Source organism: Salmo salar, chromosome 12 (genome assembly GCF_965601325.2).
Source record: "Salmo salar chromosome 12, fSalSal1, whole genome shotgun sequence".
In the NCBI taxonomy this organism is placed as follows: domain Eukaryota; kingdom Metazoa; phylum Chordata; class Actinopteri; order Salmoniformes; family Salmonidae; genus Salmo; species Salmo salar.
In genome coordinates this window covers 65,419,599-65,444,896 of record NC_138302.1, presented here as the reverse complement: position 1 = coordinate 65,444,896, position 25,298 = coordinate 65,419,599, and the positions used below count along the sequence as shown (strand labels likewise).

Sequence of the window (25,298 nt, the reverse complement as noted above, 5' to 3'; positions counted from 1 at the left end):
TGTCACTGCCTCTAGTGGAGGCAAGAAGAAGTGTGTAAAGTGGCTTTGGTTAACTTACTTCTTGCAACAATTAGAGGCAGTGTCGGGGCAAAGCTGAAATTGTGGGCCCAAACCCTCTATTGCTGAGTTTATTCTCCCCAACACTACTTCTGACACAGCGTATGCTACTGCCACCTTTTTTCTGTTCCTACCTAGTTGCAAGATAATGTTCACCTGTCTGCTGAAACATCAAACATTTTGAAGAGGAAATGAGTTTGATGCAGTCCATCTTTGGTCTTGGCACTATCTTCTCTTTCACATATATAGCAGTCTCACATGAGACTATCAAAAATTGCCAGGGATGACTATATTTCAAGTCGCCCCAAGCGGGGTATTGGGTTAAGTTTTCAACCAGCAATAATCACGCCTCAGATGGACTTCATAGGCTATGATATCGCCACTAGAAAAGAATGTCAAACTACAGCTACTCAAACTGTTTGCAGTGTCTTGCACAGCTTCTCCGTTAACGGTATTATTGTGTTTTTACATCGGAATGTCTAGAAGTTCGCCCCCTACTTAACACTTTGGTGGATTCTTGATCACATGTAATTCATGGCAAGGTGGGGTACTTATACAATAGATGTTACTTTTTTCCAGTAGTAAAAAAAACTATATCGAGAGCAAAGCATTTTGGGTAATCTGCAGCACTGGCTCAGCTGCAATGGGTCACAAACCCAAAACCTTTTCAACTCAACCTAGTGGAGGCAAGAAAAAGTGTATAACCTGGCTTTGGGTACCTTACTTCTTGCAAGAATTAGAGGCAGTGTGAGGGCAAAGCTGAAAGTGTGGGCCCAAACCCCCCTGTTGCTGAGTCTATTCTCCCCAAGACTACTTCTGACTATATTTCAAGTCATTCCAAGCAGGGTTTTGGGATAAGTTTTCAACCAGCAATAATCACTCCTCAGCTGGACCTCACAGGTTATGATATCGCCTCTGCGAAAGAATATCAGGATACAGCTACTCAAACTGTTTGCAGTATCTCGCACAGCTTTCAGCAAACTGTATTATTTTTTGTTACATTGGTATGTCTAGCAGTTAGCCCCTACCTAACACTTTGGTGGATTCTTGATTGCATGTAATTAATGGCAAGGTGGGGTCCTTGTTCCATAGATGTTACCTTTTTTCCTGTACAAAACCAATATCGAGAGCAAAGCACTTTGGGTAATCAGCACCAATGGGTCGCGAACCCAAAACCTTTTCAATTAAATCTTGCTGTCACTGCCTCTAGTGGAGGCACGAAGAAGTGTGTAAAGTGGCTTTGGTTAACTTACTTCTTGCAACAATTAGAGGCAGTGTCGGGGCAAAGCCGAAATTGTGGGCCCAAACCCTCTTTTGCTGAGTTTATTCTCCCCAACACTACTTCTGACACAGCGTATGCTACTGCCACCTTTTTTCTGTTTCTACCTAGTTGCAAGATAATGTTCACCTGTCTGCTGAAACATCAAACATTTTGAAGAGGAAATGAGTTTGATGCAGTCCATCTTTGGTCTTGGCACTATCTTCTCTTTCACATATATAGCAGTCTCACATGAGACTATCAAAAATTGCCAGGGAAGACTATATTTCAAGTCGCCCCAAGCGGGGTATTGGGTTAAGTTTTCAACCAGCAATAATCACGCCTCAGATGGACTTCATAGGCTATGATATCGCCACTGCAAAAGAATGTCAAATTAAAGCTATTCATACTGTTTGCAGTGTCTTGCACAGCTTCTCCGTTAACGGTATTATTGTGTTTTTACATCGGAATGTCTAGAAGTTCGCCCCCTACTTAACACTTTGGTGGATTCTTGATCACATGTAATTCATGGCAAGGTGGGGTACTTATACAATAGATGTTACTTTTTTCCAGTAGTAAAGAAAACTATATCGAGAGCAAAGCATTTTGGGTAATCTGCAGCACTGGCTCAGCTGCAATGGGTCACAAACCCAAAACCTTTTCAACTCAACCTAGTGGAGGCAAGAAAAAGTGTATAACCTGGCTTTGGGTACCTTACTTCTTGCAAGAATTAGAGGCAGTGTGAGGGCAAAGCTGAAAGTGTGGGCCCGAACCCCCCTGTTGCTGAGTCTATTCTCCCCAAGACTACTTCTGACTATATTTCAAGTCATTCCAAGCAGGGTTTTGGGATAAGTTTTCAACCAGCAATAATCACTCCTCAGCTGGACCTCACAGGTTATGATATCGCCTCTGCGAAAGAATATCAGGATACAGCTACTCAAACTGTTTGCAGTATCTCGCACAGCTTTCAGCAAACTGTATTATTTTTTGTTACATTGGTATGTCTAGCAGTTAGCCCCTACCTAACACTTTGGTGGATTCTTGATTGCATGTAATTAATGGCAAGGTGGGGTCCTTGTTCCATAGATGTTACCTTTTTTCCTGTACAAAACCAATATCGAGAGCAAAGCACTTTGGGTAATCAGCACCAATGGGTCGCGAACCCAAAACCTTTTCAATTAAATCTTGCTGTCACTGCCTCTAGTGGAGGCAAGAAGAAGTGTGTAAAGTGGCTTTGGTTAACTTACTTCTTGCAACAATTAGAGGCAGTGTCGGGGCAAAGCTGAAATTGTGGGCCCAAACCCTCTATTGCTGAGTTTATTCTCCCCAACACTACTTCTGACACAGCGTATGCTACTGCCACCTTTTTTCTGTTCCTACCTAGTTGCAAGATAATGTTCACCTGTCTGCTGAAACATCAAACATTTTGAAGAGGAAATGAGTTTGATGCAGTCCATCTTAGGTCTTGGCACTATCTTCTCTTTCACATATATAGCAGTCTCACATGAGACTATCAAAAATTGCCAGGGATGACTATATTTCAAGTCGCCCCAAGCGGGGTATTGGGTTAAGTTTTCAACCAGCAATAATCACGCCTCAGATGGACTTCATAGGCTATGATATCGCCACTAGAAAAGAATGTCAAACTACAGCTACTCAAACTGTTTGCAGTGTCTTGCACAGCTTCTCCGTTAACGGTATTATTGTGTTTTTACATCGGAATGTCTAGAAGTTCGCCCCCTACTTAACACTTTGGTGGATTCTTGATCACATGTAATTCATGGCAAGGTGGGGTACTTATACAATAGATGTTACTTTTTTCCAGTAGTAAAAAAAACTATATCGAGAGCAAAGCATTTTGGGTAATCTGCAGCACTGGCTCAGCTGCAATGGGTCACAAACCCAAAACCTTTTCAACTCAACCTAGTGGAGGCAAGAAAAAGTGTATAACCTGGCTTTGGGTACCTTACTTCTTGCAAGAATTAGAGGCAGTGTGAGGGCAAAGCTGAAAGTGTGGGCCCAAACCCCCCTGTTGCTGAGTCTATTCTCCCCAAGACTACTTCTGACTATATTTCAAGTCATTCCAAGCAGGGTTTTGGGATAAGTTTTCAACCAGCAATAATCACTCCTCAGCTGGACCTCACAGGTTATGATATCGCCTCTGCGAAAGAATATCAGGATACAGCTACTCAAACTGTTTGCAGTATCTCGCACAGCTTTCAGCAAACTGTATTATTTTTTGTTACATTGGTATGTCTAGCAGTTAGCCCCTACCTAACACTTTGGTGGATTCTTGATTGCATGTAATTAATGGCAAGGTGGGGTCCTTGTTCCATAGATGTTACCTTTTTTCCTGTACAAAACCAATATCGAGAGCAAAGCACTTTGGGTAATCAGCACCAATGGGTCGCGAACCCAAAACCTTTTCAATTAAATCTTGCTGTCACTGCCTCTAGTGGAGGCAAGAAGAAGTGTGTAAAGTGGCTTTGGTTAACTTACTTCTTGCAACAATTAGAGGCAGTGTCGGGGCAAAGCCGAAATTGTGGGCCCAAACCCTCTTTTGCTGAGTTTATTCTCCCCAACACTACTTCTGACACAGCGTATGCTACTGCCACCTTTTTTCTGTTTCTACCTAGTTGCAAGATAATGTTCACCTGTCTGCTGAAACATCAAACATTTTGAAGAGGAAATGAGTTTGATGCAGTCCATCTTTGGTCTTGGCACTATCTTCTCTTTCACATATATAGCAGTCTCACATGAGACTATCAAAAATTGCCAGGGAAGACTATATTTCAAGTCGCCCCAAGCGGGGTATTGGGTTAAGTTTTCAACCAGCAATAATCACGCCTCAGATGGACTTCATAGGCTATGATATCGCCACTGCAAAAGAATGTCAAATTAAAGCTATTCATACTGTTTGCAGTGTCTTGCACAGCTTCTCCGTTAACGGTATTATTGTGTTTTTACATCGGAATGTCTAGAAGTTCGCCCCCTACTTAACACTTTGGTGGATTCTTGATCACATGTAATTCATGGCAAGGTGGGGTACTTATACAATAGATGTTACTTTTTTCCAGTAGTAAAAAAAACTATATCGAGAGCAAAGCATTTTGGGTAATCTGCAGCACTGGCTCAGCTGCAATGGGTCACAAACCCAAAACCTTTTCAACTCAACCTAGTGGAGGCAAGAAAAAGTGTATAACCTGGCTTTGGGTACCTTACTTCTTGCAAGAATTAGAGGCAGTGTGAGGGCAAAGCTGAAAGTGTGGGCCCGAACCCCCCTGTTGCTGAGTCTATTCTCCCCAAGACTACTTCTGACTATATTTCAAGTCATTCCAAGCAGGGTTTTGGGATAAGTTTTCAACCAGCAATAATCACTCCTCAGCTGGACCTCACAGGTTATGATATCGCCTCTGCGAAAGAATATCAGGATACAGCTACTCAAACTGTTTGCAGTATCTCGCACAGCTTTCAGCAAACTGTATTATTTTTTGTTACATTGGTATGTCTAGCAGTTAGCCCCTACCTAACACTTTGGTGGATTCTTGATTGCATGTAATTAATGGCAAGGTGGGGTCCTTGTTCCATAGATGTTACCTTTTTTCCTGTACAAAACCAATATCGAGAGCAAAGCACTTTGGGTAATCAGCACCACTGGCTCAGCTGCAATGGGTCGCGAACCCAAAACCTTTTCAAATAAATCTTCCTGTCACTGCCTCTAGTGGAGGCAAGAAGAAGTGTGTAAAGTGGCTTTGGTTAACTTACTTCTTGCAACAATTAGAGGCAGTGTCGGGGCAAAGCTGAAATTGTGGGCCCAAACCCTCTATTGCTGAGTTTATTCTCCCCAACACTACTTCTGACACAGCGTATGCTACTGCCACCTTTTTTCTGTTTCTACCTAGTTGCAAGATAATGTTCACCTGTCTGCTGAAACATCAAACATTTTGAAGAGGAAATGAGTTTGATGCAGTCCATCTTTGGTCTTGGCACTATCTTCTCTTTCACATATATAGCAGTCTCACATGAGACTATCAAAAATTGCCAGGGATGACTATATTTCAAGTCACCCCAAGCGGGGTATTGGGTTAAGTTTTCAACCAGCAATAATCACGCCTCAGATGGACTTCATAGGCTATGATATCGCCACTGCAAAAGAATGTCAAATTACAGCTACTCAAACTGTTTGCAGTGTCTTGCACAGCTTCTCCGTTAACATTTACATTTACATTTAAGTCATTTAGCAGACGCTCTTATCCAGAGCGACTTACAAATTGGTGCATTCACCTTATAATATCCAGTGGAACAACCACTTTACAATAGTGCATCTAAATCTTTAAGGGGGGGGGGTTAGAAGGATTACTTTATCCTATCCCAGGTATTCCTTGAAGAGGTGGGGTTTCAGGTGTCTCCGGAAGGTGGTGATTGACTCCGCTGTCCTGGCGTCGTGAGGGAGCTTGTTCCACCATTGGGGTGCCAGAGCAGCGAACAGTTTTGACTGGGCTGAGCGGGAACTGTGCTTCCTCAGAGGTAGGGAGGCGAGCAGGCCAGAGGTGGATGAACGGAGTGCCCTTGTTTGGGTGTAGGGCCTGATCAGAGCCTGAAGGTACGGAGGTGCCGTTCCCCTCACAGCTCCGTAGGCAAGCACCATGGTCTTGTAGCGGATGCGAGCTTCGACTGGAAGCCAGTGGAGAGAGCGGAGGAGCGGGGTGACTTGAGAGAACTTGGGAAGGTTGAACACCAGACGGGCTGCGGCGTTCTGGATGAGTTGTAGGGGTTTAATGGCACAGGCAGGGAGCCCAGCCAACAGCGAGTTGCAATAATCCAGACGGGAGATGACAAGTGCCTGGATTAGGACCTGCGCCGCTTCCTGTGTGAGGCAGGGTCGTACTCTGCGAATGTTGTAGAGCATGAACCTACAGGATCGGGTCACCGCCTTGATGTTGGTGGAGAACGACAGGGTGTTGTCCAGGGTCACGCCAAGGCTCTTAGCACTCTGGGAGGAGGACACAAGGGAGTTGTCAACCGTGATGGCGAGATCATGGAACGGGCAGTTCTTCCCCTGGAGGAAGAGCAGCTCCGTCTTGCCGAGGTTCAGCTTGAGGTGGTGATCCGTCATCCACACTGATATGTCTGCCAGACATGCAGAGATGCGATTCGCCACCTGGTTGTCAGAAGGGGGAAAGGAGAAGATGAATTGTGTGTCATCTGCATAGCAATGATATGAGAGACCATGTGAGGATATGACAGAGCCAAGTGACTTGGTGTATAGCGAGAATAGGAGTGGGCCAAGAACAGAGCCCTGGGGGACACCAGTGGTGAGAGCACGTGGTGCGGAGACAGATTCTCGCCACGCCACCTGGTAGGAGCGACCTGTCAGGTAGGACGCAATCCAAGCGTGGGCGGCGCCGGAGATGCCCAGCTCGGAGAGGGTGGAGAGGAGGATCTGATGGTTCACGGTATCAAAGGCAGCAGATAGGTCTAGAAGGATGAGAGCAGAGGAGAGAGAGTTAGCTTTAGCAGTGCGGAGAGCCTCCGTGACACAGAGAAGAGCAGTCTCAGTTGAATGCCCAGTCTTGAAACCTGACTGATTAGGATCAAGAAGGTCATTCTGAGAGAGATAGCAAGAGAGCTGGCCAAGGACGGCACGTTCAAGAGTTTTGGAGAGAAAGGAAAGAAGGGATACTGGTCTGTAGTTGTTGACATCGGAGGGATCGAGTGTAGGTTTTTTCAGAAGGGGTGCAACTCTCGCTCTCTTGAAGACGGAAGGGACGTAGCCAGCGGTCAAGGATGAGTTGATGAGCGAGGTGAGGTAGGGGAGAAGGTCTCCGGAAATGGTCTGGAGAAGAGAGGAGGGGATAGGGTCAAGTGGGCAGGTTGTTGGGCGGCCGGCCGTCACAAGACGCGAGATTTCATCTGGAGAGAGAGGGGAGAAAGAGGTCAAAGCACAGGGTAGGGCAGTGTGAGCAGGACCAGCAGTGTCGTTTGACTTAGCAAACGAGGATCGGATGTCGTCAACCTTCTTTTCAAAATGGTTGACGAAGTCATCCGCAGAGAGGGAGGAGGGGGGGGGGGGAGGGGGAGGAGGATTCAGGAGGGAGGAGAAGGTAGCAAAGAGCTTCCTAGGGTTAGAGGCAGATGCTTGGAGTTTAGAGTGGTAGAAAGTGGCTTTAGCAGCAGAGACAGAAGAGGAAAATGTAGAGAGGAGGGAGTGAAAGGATGCCAGGTCCGCAGGGAGGCGAGTTTTCCTCCATTTCCGCTCGGCTGCCCGGAGCCCTGTTCTGTGAGCTCGCAGTGAGTCGTCGAGCCACGGAGCAGGAGGGGAGGACCGAGCCGGCCTGGAGGATAGGGGACAGAGGAAATCAAAGGATGCAGAGAGGGAGGAGAGGAGGGTTGAGGAGGCAGAATCAGGAGATAGGTTGGAGAAGGTTTGAGCAGAGGGAAGAGATGATAGGATGGAAGAGGAGAGAGTAGCGGGAGAGAGAGAGCGAAGGTTGGGACGGCGCAATACCATCCGAGTAGGGGCAGAGTGAGAAGTGTTGGATGAGAGCGAGAGGGAAAAGGATACAAGGTAGTGGTCGGAGACTTGGAGGGGAGTTGCAATGAGATTAGTGGAAGAACAGCATCTAGTAAAGATGAGGTCAAGCGTATTGCCTGCCTTGTGAGTAGGGGGGGAAGGTGAGAGGGTGAGGTCGAAAGAGGAGAGGAGTGGAAAGAAGGAGGCAGAGAGGAATGAGTCGAAGGTAGACGTGGGGAGGTTAAAGTCACCCAGAACTGTGAGAGGTGAGCCATCCTCAGGAAAGGAACTTATCAAGGCGTCAAGCTCATTGATGAACTCTCCAAGGGAACCTGGAGGGCGATAAATGATAAGGATGTTAAGCTTGAAAGGGCTGGTAACTGTGACAGCATGGAATTCAAATGAGGAGATAGACAGATGGGTCAGGGGAGAAAGAGAGAATGTCCACTTGGGAGAGATGAGGATTCCAGTGCCACCACCCCGCTGGCTCGATGCTCCAGGGGTATGCGAGAACACGTAGTCAGACGAGGAGAGAGCAGTAGGAGTAGCAGTGTTATCTGTGGTAATCCATGTTTCCATCAGCGCCAGGAAGTCTAGGGACTGGAGGGTAGCATAGGCTGAGATGAACTCAGCCTTGTTGGCCGCAGACCGGCAGTTCCAGAGGCTGCCGGAGACCTGGAACTCCACGTGGGTCGTGCGCGCTGGGACCACCAGGTTAGAGTGGCAGCGGCCACGCGGTGTGGAGCGTTTGTATGGCCTGTGCAGAGGAGAGAGAACAGGGATAGACAGACACATAGTAGACAAGCTACAGAAGAGGCTAAGCTAATGCAAAGGAGATTGGAATGACAAGTGGACTACACGTCTCGAATGTTCAGGAAGTTAAGCTTACGTTGCAAAAATCTTATTGACTAAAATGATACAGTACTGCTGGCTGGTGGAGTAGGCTAGCTAGCAGTGGCTGCGTTGTTGACTATGAACGTGTAGCTGGCTAGGTAACCTCGATAGTTTCAGTACTACACCTTGTCATGATACAAAGCAACTTTGTAGCTAGCTAGCTAACATAACACTAATCAAGACGTTCCTTGTAATGTATTTAGTTTCTACAATGCTGCTCGTCGGTAATAGTTGGCTGGGTTAGGAAAAATGGCGTCGCGGGGGACGGAAATAGCTGGCTAGCTAACCTCGATGGCTGGCAAGCTAACAATTATCAAGCTATGACAAAGACAACTAAGTAGCTAGCTAAGTAACACTGCACTAGTCAAATCGTTCCGTTGTAAAGTATTAGTATCTACAGCGCTGCTAGTCGGTAACGGTTGGCTAGCTGGCAGTGGGTTAATGATGACTAGGTGTGTTGACTAAGTCAGGCGCCGCGTCGCGGCTGGCTAGCTCACCTCGATAATACTCAAACTCAAACTACACAATTATCTTAGATACAGAGACAGCAAAGACAACTATGTAGCTGGGTAACTAACACTAACACCACACTAATCAAGTCGTTACGTTGTAATGTAATAGTTTCTGCAGTGCTGCTAGTCGGTAGAAGTTGGCTAGCTAGCAGCAGTGATGACTAGCTAGCTAGCAGCTAGCAGTGTTGACTACGTTAGGAGGACGAAGATAGCTAGCCTCGATAATTACTCAATTACTCTAAACTACACAATTATCTTTGATACAAAGACGGCTAGCTAAGAAGAATTGCTCAGATCAAACAAATCAAGCCGTTGTAATGTAGTGAAGTGTAATATTACCTGTGGAGCGAAGCGTGGTGCGACTGCTCGCTCCAAACCGGAAGTCTCAGAATTAACGGTATTATTGTGTTTTTACATCGGAATGTCTAGAAGTTCGCCCCCTACTTAACACTTTGGTGGATTCTTGATTACATGTAATTCATGGCAAGGTGGGGTACTTATACAATAGATGTTACTTTTTTCCAGTAGTAAAAAAAACTATATCGAGAGCAAAGCATTTTGGGTAATCTGCAGCACTGGCTCAGCTGCAATGGGTCACAAACCCAAAACCTTTTCAACTCAACCTAGTGGAGGCAAGAAAAAGTGTATAACCTGGCTTTGGGTACCTTACTTCTTGCAAGAATTAGAGGCAGTGTGAGGGCAAAGCTGAAAGTGTGGGCCCAAACCCCCCTGTTGCTGAGTCTATTCTCCCCAAGACTACTTCTGACTATATTTCAAGTCATTGCAAGCAGGGTTTTGGGATAAGTTTTCAACCAGCAATAATCACTCCTCAGCTGGACCTCACAGGTTATGATATCGCCTCTGCGAAAGAATATCAGGATACAGCTACTCAAACTGTTTGCAGTATCTCGCACAGCTTTCAGCAAACTGTATTATTTTTTGTTACATTGGTATGTCTAGCAGTTAGCCCCTACTTAACACTTTGGTGGATTCTTGATTGCATGTAATTGTTAAGTTTTCAACCAGCAATAATCACGCCTCAGATGGACTTCATAGGCTATGATGTCGCCTCTGAGAAAGAATATCAGAATACAGCTACTCAAACTGATCTATAATTCTTTGAATAACAGTTTAATATTTTATCAACGTTTATGATGAGTATTTCTATAAATTGATGTGCTCATTCACCGGAAGTTTTCGGAGGAAAAGCATTTACAGGGCCAATGTAAAATGGGTTTTTGGATATAAATATGAACTTTATCGAGCGAAACATTCATGTATTTTGTAACATGAAGTCCTATGAGTGCCATCTGATGAAGATCAGCAAAGGTTAGTGCTTAATTTTAGCTGTATTTCTGTTTTCTTTGACGCCTGTCCTTGCTTGGAAAATGGCTGTGTGGCTTTTATTTTTTAGGCACTGTCCTAACATAATCTAATGTTTTGCTTTCACCGTAAAGCCTTTTTGAAATCGTACAACGTGGTTGGATTAAGAAGAAGTGTATCTTTAAAATGGTGTAAAATAGTTGTATGTTTGAGAAATTTGAATTATGAGATTTTTGCTGTTTGAATTTGCCCCCCTGCTATTTCACTGGCTGTGTCCCGCAGGTGAGACGCTACCGTACCACATAGCCCATACTAGTTAATTAGCTTTCATCTTTTCACAAATTGTTTCATATTTAAACATTTAAATTGCACAAAAATTCCATGTGAATCTGATAACTATAATGTGTAGACTTTCCAAGATACAGTTTATGTCATCCTATCATTAGTAATAATGTCTCAGATGACAACTGATCTGACATCATATTCTTTAAGTACCAACGCATATTTTCAGCTGGTTGGATTACCGAAATATGGTTCCTTTCCCCACCCTTGATGTTATAAGACTCACTCCATGTTAACAAAGGACCTTCCAAGAGTCACTCTGTAGAGTAGGGAGAGAGAAAAGGGGAAAGGTATTTATGGGGGTCATAAACCTGCCCCAACAGGCCAACTTCATGTCACAGGGGAAAGTTGGTACATTTGCCCTCCATCATCAAGGACGTGACAATGGTTAATAAAATCTCTGTCACATCTGCTCCTACTACCCCCCCCCTGGTGTTCATCCGATGTCTTCTTGGCCTGCAGTTCTTCCACCGTTCTTCCACCGTTCTTCCACCGTTCTTCCACCGTTCTCTCTCTCTCTCTCTCTCTCTCTCTCTCTCTCTCTCTCTCTCTCTCTCTCTCTCTCCTCTCTCTCTCTCTCTCTCTCTCTCTCTCTGTGTGATTATGTGGTTGGAGACAGGTGTGCTGGAGTCAGAGCAGATCCCTGCCAGCCTCAAATTGTTCCATAAATCAAGACCTCTACATATTTCTCATTCCTGCCAGATCGTAATCTCAGTCAGTTGTTATCCTAGCCTTTTGTTAGTTCTCAAGATCCTGTTGCTCTGCTGTGCTTGTTTCCCTGCCTTACACCGATTTGTGCTCTCATTGCAGTTACCGCTCTGTCTCTGGCTCCTGTCTCCTGTACCACATCTCACCACCCAACCACCGTGCTCTGGATTTCACTCACCACCACTACCTTGGATTCCTCTCAGGACCTGTTAACCCTGTTCAACTCAGTCAACTCCAACCTCACTCTACACTTCTGGTTTTTCTGCAACTCATCTGAGCTACCCCGGTTCTGCACTCCATATCTCTGTGTACAATAAACATTTTGGTTCATTCATCCCTGCTTCTGCATCTGAGTCCGCTCTTGGGTTCCCCCAATCTCCCCATTTCTGCCCATTTCTTTATCACTTAGAACTTCAATAATATTCCAACCAGACGATTGCAATGTCTTGAAAAACGTTTTGGAACACAGCTAACTCTCACGTGAATGCGCGCCAATGAACGCCAGTACCTTCCTGAGTCAACAACTTCCAACTTCCTCTGCTTGCTCTCTGTTCACCATAGACACCTCAAACAACTTTCTAAAGACTGTTGACATCTAGTGGAAGCCTTAGGAAGTGCAAAATGAACCCTAAGTCACTGTGTTCGATAGGCAATGACTTGAAAGGACTACATGCACCAGAATTCTCACTTCCAGGTTAGATTTTTCTCAGGTTTTTGCCTGCCATATGAGTTCTGTTATACTCACAGACATCATTCAAACAATTTTAGAAACTTCACAGTGTTTTCTATCCAAATCTACTAATAATATGCATATTCTAGTTCCTGGGCCCGAGTAGTAGGCCATTTAATTTGGGTACGTTTTTCATCCGGCCGTGAAAATACTGCCCCCTACCCTAGAGAGGTTTTAACATTTGTTAATTATAGAGTCTTCCCACTAGGATGTAGCTGGATAAATGGAACATGTGATTCTAACTGGCCCGTTAAAATGAATGTGGGGCACACCACTATTCAGGCAGAAACAGACAAGCGTTCTCCACATCAATATGGCTCAGCTACGTTTACTGATCATTATTGGATCTGTGGTGATAATGCATACATTTATTTACCAACAAATTGGACAGGGTGCTGTGTTTTTGGTAAACTGAATATATCCATTGTTGTAATGCATAAAACAAACTTCTCTATTCCAAGCAGATTAAAACGGATTTGAAGGAGCATTTCACAATTGAATGACGTTCCAATTGAGTCACAACGATCCTCGAAACTTGAGAAGTTTCGGAAAATGCCGATGAGTTAGATCGATTGGGATAGACCGATTGGAATATCATTTAGAATCTTCGGTAAATCTAACCACTTCAGGATTTTCAATAATGAGACCGGAATTGCAAGTTTCTCGCCTCACGGCTATACAGAATAGAGTAGCACTTGGCATGTTACTAGCACGGGAAGGGGGAGTGTGCCAAATGATAGGCGAACATTGCTGTACATTCATACCCCAGGGTGAGGGTAACTTGACTATTGTAGTGGAACATCTGAAAGAGCTCAGCGGTAATCTCGCAAAAGAACACCAACCAGACAACGATTGGAATCCGTTTGGATGGGTTAAATCATTATTTGGTGTTATGGGAGCAACAGTTTTTCATTGGCTCATTTATGGCCTAGTAATCCTTTTTGCTGTACTATTTCTTATTGTCTGTGTTATAAATCTTTGTTGTAAAGTGCTGGATACTGCCCTTACTATGCCATTGCTTGTTGATCATGCTGACTTTGAGGATGATGATGAGAATAATGATGTATCTATAAATGATAGAATGCCTGACTTCCCAGACCTATTTCCCATTCCTGATTACATATCTGATGATGAGGACCCTAACCATGATCTTAGGGCTAAGGGTATTGAACTAATGATCCACTCAATTTGTAAGAAATGTCCCAAGGTAGGTAGATGTTCTTGGTGTTAAAAATCAATGAATGGTAAGGATGGACATTTTTAACCATTCTGACCCCTACCTTTGTGCATGGTGCCTGTGTGATGACTGTCCTATTTGCTGTAATGAAGCTTGTGTGTGTGATTTTATTTTTTATGTTTCATTTTCTGTTATAGATTGACTGTGTTTGGATAAGAATGGTCTAAAACTCAGCAACCCAAATGATGGTTGTTTTTAATGGATGAAATATCAGGCACAAACCTTGTTTGTTTAAATGTATGTTTACCAATAATCATGTAATGCTTGTACCCTTAAATTGTTGTGGAAGAAACTTAGTTTCTTGAGAGGGGAATGTGACAGAAAAAAATATGTTTTTACCTCATTTGGTGGATATTTAACAATTATTTACTTAACAAACAGTAAGATATTTCTGTTCTGCTAATGCTGTGTTAAAGAGATGGTTTCCACTCTAGCTTCCTGCAGTTAGTCTGGGCATCTGGTTAAGGTGATAAAAACCTAAAAGCTGGCATTCCATGGACAAGATGTGATGTGTGGGGAAACTAAGCCTAGTTGGAAGTAAAACAACATCCCATGCAGATATCCAGGAGATGGACCAAGGTGGCTTATGGAAAGCTTAGAAATGACTGACTAAGCATTTAGGGCCTTTATAAGATCTGTTTTTTCATTATCAGTTAAGCTCTCAGCAACACAACTTAGAGTGTGCGGTTGACGGTTTCATTCTTGAAATAATGAATTGATGTCTCTCTCAGTACTGAAATTTCCACTACAAGTCCTCAACTGGGAGCTTCATTAAATAGTACCCGCAAAACACCAGTCTCAACATCAACAGTGAAGAGGTGACTCCGGGATGCTGGCCTTCTTGCACAGTTGTGCACCGGGACCTACCACTCCTCTTTCTATTCTGGTTAGAGCCAGTTTGCACTGTTCTGTGAAGGGAGCAGTACACAGCGTTGTACAAGATCTTCAGTTTCTTGGCAGTTTCTCACATGGAATAGCCTTCATTTCTCAGAACAAGAATAGACTGACGAGTTTCAGAAGAAAGTTATTTGTTTCTGGCCATTTTGAGCCTGTAATTGAACCCACAAATGCTGATGCTCCAGATACTCAACTAGTCTAAAGAAGGCCAGTTTAATTGCTTCTTTAATCAGATCAAAAGTTTTTAGCTGTGCTAACATAATTGCAAAATGGGTTTCTAATGATCAATTAGCCTTTTAAAATGATAAACTTGGATTAGCTAACACAATGTGCCATTGGAACACAGGAGTGATGGTTGCTGATAATGGGCCTCTGTACGCCTATGTAGATATTCCATAAAAAATCTGCCGTTTCCAGCTACAATACTCATTTACAACATTAACAATGACTACACTGTATTTCTGATCAATTTGATGTTATTTTAATGGACAAAAAAATTGGCTTTTCTTTCAAAACCATGGACATTTCCAAGCGACCCCAAACTTTTGAACGGTAGTGTGTATCTTTCAACTATGCTGTGATGTTTAACGTACAATTTCAATCTATCTAATCGAATAGAATCCACAGATTGCGAGTTGAAGATAAATACTTTTACTAAGAGTATTAGTATATTAGTAATTGACTGACCCGGTCTCTCCAGATCTCCCATCAGCACTATTTCTAGGGTCAATTTTAGATCAATGTTATGCATTTTCAGCCATTCCTGAACCAGAGACCAGAAACAGGCTACCTGCGGGCAATACCAAAATAATTGGTCTATTGATTCTGTATCCTCACATCAAAATGTGCAGAGCTTGGATGATTTTATGCCCTAAATATTCAACATTGTGTTGGTGGCAAGAATTCTACATAATAATTTTAGCTGAAAGCACAAAGTCTTGAATCTTGCGTCGTTTTATATATTAACTCATGGAATCGGTACATCAAAAATCTCTTCCCAACTATTTTTCAATCTGTACAGCACAGTTGTCAACATCCTGATCCTCAAATGAAATTGGTATACTTTCCTATTTTTATTCCTCTGCGAGTTTTGATCCTTTATTTTGGGCAGACAGACCAGTTCCCTACCTCCTCCCGCTGCCACCTGCCTCCTCCATTTTTGGGGTAATGCTGTAGTCAATTGGTTGTACTCTTGGATTGAGCAGACCTACCCGTACAATTCTGATAACTCCATGAAAGCTATAACTCGACCATTCCAATTTACAATATCATTTAAGAACAAAATATCCTTTTCAAACATATTTCCCATAAACACAGGTATTTTATCAAACAGCACATTTGAATTCAGCCACAATATTTGTTCTGTCTTTTCAGGGGGATGAAATTGAAATTGTAGCCATCTCTGCAATTCTTGTTTGAAAAAGAGAGATACTTTGAAAAAAGTATCATTTTTCATTAATCGAAAATGAGACATGGCAATCTGCACAAAGGCAAAATGGCAACTTTTAAACAATGGATGAGCTTTTCTTAGTAATCTACTTGAAAACCACTCTTTACCACCCCTGATCCCTCCACCCTAGCCCCTACGGACCCAGATCTGTCTCCCATGGTCCTTACTGCACCTGACTTTACTGCACGACTCCCAAAAACCGCTGTCCCATCTGAGAGACTGGCTCACACTCCTAGAACCCTAGCCCCTATGGGCCCAGATCTGTCCCCCATGGTCCTTACTGCACCTGACTTGACTGCACGACTCCCAAAAAACCCTGTCCCCTCTGAGAGACCTGCTCCCCCTCCTAGAACAGGCAGGGACCTGGTGCCTTTTTACACTTGGGTGAGCTCTGACAGCAAATCTTACTCCAGGATAGACCTCCTCCTCCTGAACCAGACCCTTACAGCATCAGGCACCACATCATCAGCCACTTTCTTCTCAGACCACAGACAACTCAGTATGACTGGACACCTCCCAGCGACACAGACTGTTCGAGGAAAGGGACTATGGAAACTAAACACCACTTTACTGACCACCAGACTCAACAACCAATACACCACGCAGCTGAAGAGCTGGAGCTTGGGCTTTTTCAATTACCCCCTTGAGTGGTGGGAAATGGTCAAGGAGAGAACCAAACACCTTTACATCAAGGCAGGCAAAACAAAAGGCAAAAGAGAACAACTCAACAAACTCAACCAATGATTACAACGCCAATCTGACCTCCAGCCAGCAGTCTTCGATATGGCACCCAAAATAGCAGAAACCAAACACAGACTTGCACTCTTACACAGGCAGGAACACCAGAAAATCAAACACACAAGCAAAATCCAACACCTACAATAGGACGAGAAGTGCACCAAACACTTTTTCAAACAAATCAGATGAAAGAAACAAACAATAGACTCACTGAAAGACAACCAACAGACACTGCAGACTGACAATCAGGCCATTAACAACATCATTAGAGACTCTACAATAACCTATACAACAGACAGCCACATAACAGCCACATAACCCTAATCCCTCAACACCAGGAAGAGAATGAGGTGGACCTGTTGCTGGAAGACCTCACACCTTAAGCAATGGTAAGACACGAGGTCCAGATGGGCTCCCTGCTGAGTTTTACATAATATTCTGGGAAAACCTCAAAGTCAGTCTGGGTGGGATTACAGTAGCATGTACAGGGAGGGCAGGTTAGCTCTGTCAATGCAGGAAAGTGCAATCAAGGGAGAAGCTACTGAGCACAAGAACTGGCGCCCCATCAGTCTTTTGGGCTCAGACTACAAGGTACTAGCGAAAGCAGACATGACTAGGATGCAAAGTTCGCTCCCGTAGGTTGTTGGTTCCGACCAGACTAGTGGTGCTCCGGGGAGGGCGGCTCTAGCAACCTCTCCACCATCAAATCAGATGTTTTATGTTTACTAAATAAACTAAAGGTATTTCTTATTTTTTATTGTAGTAGTAACAAGAAAATTACAGAACAATAAGGGGGCTATATACAGGGGGTACAGGTACAGAGTCAATGTGCGGGGGTACAGGTTAGTCGAGGTAATTTGTAAAGTGACTATGCATAGATAATAAACAGTGAGTAGCAAAAGTGTCAAAACAAAGTGGGAGGGGTAAATGTAAATAGCCGGGTGGCCATTTGATTAATTGTGCAGCAGTCTTATGGCTTGGGGGTATAAGCTGTTAAGGAGCCTTTTGGTCCTAGACTTGGCGCTCCGGTACCGCTTGCCATGTGGTAGCAGAGAGAACAGTCTATGACTTGGGTGACTGGAGTCTGACAATTCTTTGGGCCTTCCTTTGACACCGGCTAGTATATAGGTCCTGGATGTCAGGAAGCTTGGGCCCAGTGATGTACTGGGCCATAGGCACTACCCTCTGTAGCGCCTTATGGTCAGATGCAGAGCAGTTGCCATACCAGGCAGTGATGCAACCGGTCAGGATACTCTCAATGGTGCAACTGTAGAACTTTTTTAGTATCTGGGAACCCATGCCATTTATTAAAGTGGCCAGTGATTGTGTCTCAATGTAGGCCGTGGTCTCTCTGAGTTAGTGATTGCTGTTTAGCAGTCTGATGGCCTTGAGATAGAAGCTGTTTTTCAGTCTTTTGGTCCCAGCTTTGATGCACCTGTACTGACCTCACCTTCTGGATGGTAGCGGTGTGAACAGGCAGTGGCTCGGGTGGTTGTGTCCTTGATGATCTTTTTGGCCTTCCTGTGACATCAGGTGGTGTAGGTGTCATGGAGGGCAGTGAGAGGTTGTTTTCCTGACACCACACTGCGAATGCACTCACCTCCTCCCTGTAGGCTGTCTCGTCGTTGTTGGTAATCAAGCCCACTTGATGATTGAGTTGGATGTGTGCATGGCTTGGTTACGCAGTCGGGGGTGAACAAGGAGTACAGGAGGGGGCTGAGCACGCACCCTTGTGGGGCCCCAGCATTGAGGGTCAGCGAAGTGAAGATGTTGTTTCCTACCTTCTCCACCGCCCGTCAGAAAGTCCAGGACCCAATTGCACAGGGCAAAATTCAGACCCAGGTCCTCCAGCTTGATGATGAGCTTGGAGGGTACTATGGTGTTGAATGCTGAGCTGTAGTCAATGAAGAGCGTTCTTACATAGGTATTCCTTTTGTCCAGATGGAATAGGGCAGTGTGCAGTGTGATGGCGATTGCGCCATCTGTGGACCTGTTGGGGTGGTATGCAAACTGAAGTGGGTCAATGGTGGCCGGTAAGATGGAGGTGATATGATCCTTGACTAGTCTCTCAAAGCACTTCATGATGACAGAAGTGAGTGCTACGGGGCGTTAGTCATTTAGTTCAGTTATCGTTGCCTTCTTGGGTACAGGAACAGTGGTAGCCATCTTGAAGCATGTGGGGACAACAGATTGGGATAGGGAGCGATTGAATATGTCCGTAAACACACCAGCCAGCTGGTCTGAGCATGCTCTGAGGTCACGGCTAGGGAGGCTGTCTGGGCCAGCAGCCTTGCGAGGGTTAACACATTTAAATGTTTTACTCACGTCAGCCACGGAGAAGGAGAAGGGGGGCACAGTCCTTGTTAGCGGGCCGCGACGGTGGCACTGTATTATCCTCAAAGCGGGCAAAGGTGTTAAGTTTGTCTGGAAGCGTGATGCCAGTGTCCGTGACGTGGCTGATTTTCTTTTTGTAGTCAGTGATTTCCTGTAGACCCTGCCACATACTTCTCGTGTCTGAGCCGTTGAATTGCAACTCCATCTTGTCCCTGTACCGGCATTTCGCTTGTTTGATTGCCTTACGGAGGGAATAACTACACTGTTTATATTCAGTCATATTCCCAGACCTCTTTCTATGGTTAAATGCGATGGATCGTGCTTTCAGTTTTGAGTGAATGCCGCCATCCATCCACGGTTTCTGGTTAGGGTAGGTTTTAATAGTCACAGTGGGTACAACATCTCCAATGCACTTCTTTATAAATGCACTCACCAAGTCAGCGTATAGGTCGATGTTGTTCTCTGAGGCTGCCCGGAACATATTTCAGTCCGCGTAATCAAAACAATCTTCAAGCGTGGCTTCCGATTGGTCGGACCAGCCGTGAATGGTTCTCATCATTGGTACATCCTGTTTGAGTTTCTGCCTATAAGACGGTAGGAGCAAGATGGCGTCGTGGTCAGATTTGCCGAAGGGAGAGCGGGGGAGGGCTTTGTATGCATCGCGGAAGTTTGATTATGTGTAAGATGTTAGACAAGGGGGTTAAGGGGATCCCTAACATCCTACTCATGGTAGCAGTGCAGGGCCTTAGCTACACCATCTCCAACATAAAGAAAAGAAGAAAAAAAACAATAAGACCAGCATCTTCAACAGTTTCTACGTCTCCAACACGATCAGACCACTAAGGCTCTGTACCCTTGACCATATGAACCCTTACTCATGGAACCCCCCAAAATACTACAAAGACCCGACACACACAAGCCAGAACTGGTCATTCAAAGCCCTCAGAATAACACATCACAGACAGAAACACAGTCACTGTCATCCCCTCACTGACCACAGATCAAAGTACAACAGTATGTAACAACCAGTGGAGGCTGGTGGGAGGAACTATAGGACAGGCTCATTTTAATGGCTGGAATGGAATAAATGGAACGGTATCAAACATATGGAAAGCACGTTTGACTCCTTTCCATTTATAAAATTTCAACCATTATAATAATCCCTTCCTACTATAGCTCCTCTCACCAGCCTCCACTGGGAGAAACAGACACAAAGACATAGCATGGATGGCTGCTGTTTCCCCACCAGGGTTCTCATGTTCAGCAGGGGCAGGAGTATAGCCAGGAAGGACTCATGCCCACATGGCTGTAGTGCGAAAGAAACAGAAGAGCACATTCTTTGTCAATGCGAGGTGACACAAAACATCTGGCTAATAACCTCTGCTTATCTCACCAGACTCTCTGGGATGGCTGCGGTGACCCTCCAGGGCATCCTCTTCGGACCACCTAGAGGGACCTCGAACACGCTAAGAGAGGAAAGCCTGGAGGGTCCTCAGTGCCACAAAGCAGGTCGTATGGGACATCAGAAACACCAAAATGTTTTACAAACAGGACACACTCCCCATCGTCACCTCCCGCATCATCTAAAAGGCCATCCAGGACTACATCACACTGGACACTCAGGACAAGACACCACCAACAGCCACTGGAAGATCACTGGACCAAAGGACATCACCATCACCCGCCTTCCACCGTCCCTACAAACTCTGCACCGACCACCATGACCCCTAGCCCAGACCTCCTCACCTCCAACCCAACAGAGGTAAAAAGCCGTCACCTTGCAACCGAACCCTCCTATAGCTGTGCCAAATACTGGACTTTCCAACCACCATGACCGTCCTGCAACTCATTATATTGACCCTGAATGCAGTCATATTTGATATATTTTATTCATTTTTTAATTTCACCTTTATTTAACCAGGTAGGCAAGTTGAGAACAAGTTCTCATTTACAATTGCGACCTGGCCAAGATAAAGCAAAGCAGTTCGACACATACAACAACACAGAGTTACACATGGAGTAAAACAAACATACAGTCAATAATACAGTAGAAATATAAGTCTATATACAATGTGAGCAAATGAGGTGTGATAAGGGAGGTAAAGGCAAAAAAGGCCATGGTGGCAAAGTAAATAAAATATAGCAAGTAAAACACTGGAATGGTAGATTTGTAGTGGAAGAAAGTGCAAAGTAGAAATAGAAATAATGGGGTGCAAAGGAGCAAAATAAATAAATAAATAAATACAGTAGGGGAAGTGGTAGTTGTATGGGCTAAATTATAGATGGGCTATGTACAGGTACAGTGATCTGTGAGCTGCTCTGACAGCTGGTGCTTAAAGCTAGTGAGGGAGATAAGTGTTTCCAGTTTCAGAGATTTTTGTAGTTTGTTCCAGTCATTGGCAGCAGAGAACTGGAAGGAGAGACGGCCATAGGAGGAATTGGCTTTGGGGGTGACCAGGGAGATATACCTGCTGGAGCGCGTGCTACAGATGGGTGCTGCTATGGTGGGTGACCAGTGAGCTGAGATAAAGGGGGACTTTACCTAGCAGGGTCTTGTAGATGACCTGGAGCCAGTGGAATTGGCGACGAGTATGAAGAGAGGGCCAGCCAACGAGAGCGTACAGGTCGCAGTGGTGGGTAGTATATGGGGCTTTGGTGACAAAACGGATGGCACTGTGATAGACTGCATCCAGTTTATTGAGTAGGGTATTGGAGGCTATTTTGTAAATGACATCGCCGAAGTCGAGGATCGGTAGGATGGTCAGTTTTACGAGGGTATGTTTGGCAGCATGAGTGAAGGATGCTTTGTTGCGAAATAGGAAGCCAATTCTAGATTTTACTTTGGATTGGAGGAGTAGGATAAGAGGAGGAGTAGCAGTAGGCTAAAAGCTATGAGAATTGGTCATCTATGACGTCCGGAATAGAGAGTAAAAGGAGCAGGTAAAAGCATATTATAAACAGTACCAGTCAAAAGTTTGGACACACCTGCTCATTCCATGGTTTTTCTTTATTTTTACTATTTTCTAGATTGTAGAATAATGGTGAGGACATCAAAACTATTAAATAACACATATGGAATCATGTAGTAACCTTGATGACAGTTTTGCACACGCTTGGCATTCTCTCAACCAGCTTCATGAGGTAGCCAACTGGAATGCATTTCAATTAACAGGTGTGCCAATTTGAAAGTTAATTTGTGGAATGTCTTTCCTTCTTAATGAGTTTGAGCCAATCAGTTGTGTTGTGACAAGGTATGGATGATTTATAGTACATAGCCCTATCTTGTAAAAGACCAAGTCAATATTATGACAAGAACAGCTCAAATAATCAAAGAGCAACGACAGTTCATCATTACTTTAAAACATGAATGTCAGTCAATACAGAAAATGTCAAGAACTTTGAACGTTTCTTCAAGTGCAGTCACAAAAATCATCAAGCGCTATGATGAAACTGGCTCTCATGAGGACCACCACAGGAAAGGAAGACCCAGAGTTACCTCTTAAATAGGGATAGTGATGTGCTGGGCCATACGCACTATCCTCTGTAGCGCATTGCGGTCAATGGCAAGCATTTGCCATACCAAGCGATGATACAGCCAGTCAAGATGCTCTCAATGGTGCAGCTGTCAGTGGCATGTGTTCATGGATGCCAAGGGAGCCAGGCTTCCCCAAAAAATGTACCAAAAACAAAACAAATAAACATACAAAATAATTATTATTTTGTCTCTGTGTTTCATAAATTTCCTTCAATTCACAAGAGGCTGAATGTATCTCACCAGTTAAAGCATCCGAGTGAACGAAACAGCACCCCTCCGTCTCAGTATGTGTAGAGTATCTACAGTATCTGAAGCTGTCTGGTCAGAAAGAGTATGACATTGTTGCCGCCCGTAGCATTGAATGCAAGGGAAGCCAGCGAGCATTTGGCCTCTCTTGATAAAAAATGAATAAAAATGATTGCCAATCAGCGTTGAGATAGACTGAGTGAGCTCAGCTGTGAATGGTCCTGGCGCACAATAAAAAGTGTCAATGTAAGACAGTTTAGATTTGACTTCAGACCAATCACATAACAAACCAAACGTCATTATTAACAGAAAACATCTTGTTGTGTTGTCCTCCGGTGCCTAGCTAGCTAGCTAAAATCATCCCTTTCCTAAATTAGCCACGGATGGAGATAGAGATTTGTACTTGTGGTTTTACTTAAATCTCTGTACTGGCCAATGATTATAACGGCAATTCTGATCCAACCATAAATTCATACATTGTGCCCTTGGCCTGAGAGAATGGAAGTTCAACAACGTAGCTTGATGTAGTATGCTAATGTTAACTAGCTGGCCTGGCACATCTTTGCAAATGAAAGGAAGTTAGGCTAGCGACTAGCAAACAAGTATTTTAGCCAGGTAGTCTAGGACAACAAAAATAAAAATAAAAACTTTATGACAAAATGTACTTTAGGCAACATGAAAGAGGAGGAAAGCATTGGTGAGTCAACATGTTTTTTCAACTTGCATGCACGCACACATACACCACGTACACACACAGAAATCAGTACCATGGACAGCCACATCATATTTAGCTTACGTTGATTGGACTAAATCGTTTTTGGTATCTTTTAGTTGTCACTGTATTACACTAAGCATTGGTGATTTGATGATATTGAAGTTGAAATGGTGCTGGAATAGTGGAGGCAGCTCCTGTTTTCATTGCGCCTTGCGGTAACTCCGTGGTTTAACTAAACATTTTTGGAAAATGTCGGAAACATTACCTTGCTTTACCATGCTGTAGGTCATGTTTGTTACATGCAGTATGTTTTGTGGACTTCAACAGACAGTTGTTGCTCTCCAGTTTTGTAATGAAACAAAATGTGTGGTTTAATTTATTCTGCCACTGTCTTCTTATTATCTCGGCCTTAGGCCTATATGTCAAGGTGTCAAGGCATATGAACTAACAGGTTATAGAGCAAAAAACGCTATTATCACAACACATAGGTTGTAATATGGCTTTTTCTTCTGAAATTCCCTGTGATTTTACCCACGCGCCCCTACTGACAGCTGTAGAACCTTTTAAGGTCATGAGGGCCCATGCCAAATCTTTTCAGCCTCCTGAGGTAATAGTGTCACGTCCTGACCAGAACAGGGGCTGTTTGTTATTATAGTTTGGTCATGGCGTGGCAGGGGGTGTTTGTTTAGGGTGTTTCGGGGTTGTTTGGGTTATGTTCTATGTTAGTGTATTTCTATGTTATTTCTAGTTGGTCTATTTCTATGTGGTGTTTATTGGGTTGACCTTCAATTGGAGGCAGCTGCTTCTCGTTGCCTCTGATTGAAGGTCCTATTTATAGGTGTGTTTGTTCTATGGGGGTTGGGGGGGGGGGGGGGGGGGTGTAGTTATTTCCTGGTTTAGTGTTTGTTGCACCTGACGGGACTGTTTGGAGTCGTTTGTTTTGTATACGTGTTTATTTTGTTTTTCCTTCTTCAAATAAAAAAGAAGATGAGTATACATTTTCCCGCTGCGTGTTGGGCCACTCCTTACGACAATCGTGACAAATAGCCTCATGCCCTCCTCACGACAGTGTTGGTGTGTTTGAACCATGATAGGCCCTTAGTGCTGTGGACACCGAGGAACTTGAAGCTCTCGACGCTCTCGACGCGCTCCACTACAGCCCTGTCGATTTCAATGGGGGCGTGTTCTGCCCTCTGTTTCCTGTAGTCTACGATAAGCTCCTTTGTCTTGCCCACATTGAGGGAGAGGTTGCTGCCCTGGCACCATACTGACTCCCAATAGGCTGTCTCATTGTCGGTGATCAAGCCTACCACCGTTGTGTCATCGGTGCATATTGAACAATTATATTGCAAAGTACAGCCTTACCTAAGTATCTTGGGTCCATAAAATGGGGTATCAGCCTACTCAGTGACACCACAGAACACAACTGTCAAAGTCCTGCAATATTAGCTACAACACTAATATTTATAAACTCTTCATAGTTGTGATCTCTGGGTGTCACTTAGTAGGCTGATACTCCATTTCATGGACCCAAGATCCATAGGTAAGGCTGTACATTGCAATATGAATGTTCACTACACAGTAAGTTGACTGGTGAGCTAATATGGCTCTTTCCCCAGAGGTGACAAAGTCCTGCAATAAGAGCCACAACGCTAATATTTGTGTAAACACTTCACAGTTGTGTTCTGGATTGATACCCCAGTTCATGGACCCAAGATCCATAGCTAAAGCTGTACCATTGCAATATGAATGTTAAATACACACAACAGGCTGAATAGTGAGGGGATTTCCCACAGTTAAAGTCCTGC

At 44.2% G+C, this 25,298-nt stretch overlaps 11 non-coding genes across 11 annotated transcripts; all 11 read right to left on the bottom strand.

Annotated features, from left to right (window-relative positions):
* Positions 1 to 309: 309 nt before the first annotated feature.
* On the bottom strand, positions 310 to 451 carry LOC145859604 (U4 spliceosomal RNA). Its single transcript, XR_014379851.1, has one exon. It is a non-coding gene; the product is annotated as a U4 spliceosomal RNA (small nuclear RNA).
* A 397-nt stretch (positions 452 to 848) lies between these two features.
* On the bottom strand, positions 849 to 984 carry LOC123725732 (U4 spliceosomal RNA). Its single transcript, XR_006758246.1, has one exon. It is a non-coding gene; the product is annotated as a U4 spliceosomal RNA (small nuclear RNA).
* Positions 985 to 1,561: 577 nt separating this feature from the next.
* On the bottom strand, positions 1,562 to 1,703 carry LOC123725683 (U4 spliceosomal RNA). The gene has a single exon (XR_006758200.2). It is a non-coding gene; the product is annotated as a U4 spliceosomal RNA (small nuclear RNA).
* Positions 1,704 to 2,100: 397 nt separating this feature from the next.
* LOC123725731 (U4 spliceosomal RNA) lies at positions 2,101 to 2,236 on the bottom strand. The gene has a single exon (XR_006758245.1). It is a non-coding gene; the product is annotated as a U4 spliceosomal RNA (small nuclear RNA).
* Positions 2,237 to 2,813: 577 nt separating this feature from the next.
* Positions 2,814 to 2,955, bottom strand: LOC123725769 (U4 spliceosomal RNA). The gene has a single exon (XR_006758283.2). It is a non-coding gene; the product is annotated as a U4 spliceosomal RNA (small nuclear RNA).
* Positions 2,956 to 3,352: 397 nt separating this feature from the next.
* On the bottom strand, positions 3,353 to 3,488 carry LOC123725693 (U4 spliceosomal RNA). The gene has a single exon (XR_006758209.1). It is a non-coding gene; the product is annotated as a U4 spliceosomal RNA (small nuclear RNA).
* A 577-nt stretch (positions 3,489 to 4,065) lies between these two features.
* On the bottom strand, positions 4,066 to 4,207 carry LOC123725673 (U4 spliceosomal RNA). The gene has a single exon (XR_006758190.2). It is a non-coding gene; the product is annotated as a U4 spliceosomal RNA (small nuclear RNA).
* Positions 4,208 to 4,604: 397 nt separating this feature from the next.
* On the bottom strand, positions 4,605 to 4,740 carry LOC123725692 (U4 spliceosomal RNA). Its single transcript, XR_006758208.1, has one exon. It is a non-coding gene; the product is annotated as a U4 spliceosomal RNA (small nuclear RNA).
* A 591-nt stretch (positions 4,741 to 5,331) lies between these two features.
* On the bottom strand, positions 5,332 to 5,473 carry LOC123725812 (U4 spliceosomal RNA). Its single transcript, XR_006758325.2, has one exon. It is a non-coding gene; the product is annotated as a U4 spliceosomal RNA (small nuclear RNA).
* Positions 5,474 to 9,972: 4,499 nt separating this feature from the next.
* On the bottom strand, positions 9,973 to 10,108 carry LOC123725690 (U4 spliceosomal RNA). The gene has a single exon (XR_006758206.1). It is a non-coding gene; the product is annotated as a U4 spliceosomal RNA (small nuclear RNA).
* Positions 10,109 to 10,179: 71 nt separating this feature from the next.
* LOC123725754 (U4 spliceosomal RNA) lies at positions 10,180 to 10,318 on the bottom strand. Its single transcript, XR_006758268.1, has one exon. It is a non-coding gene; the product is annotated as a U4 spliceosomal RNA (small nuclear RNA).
* Positions 10,319 to 25,298: the final 14,980 nt, after the last annotated feature.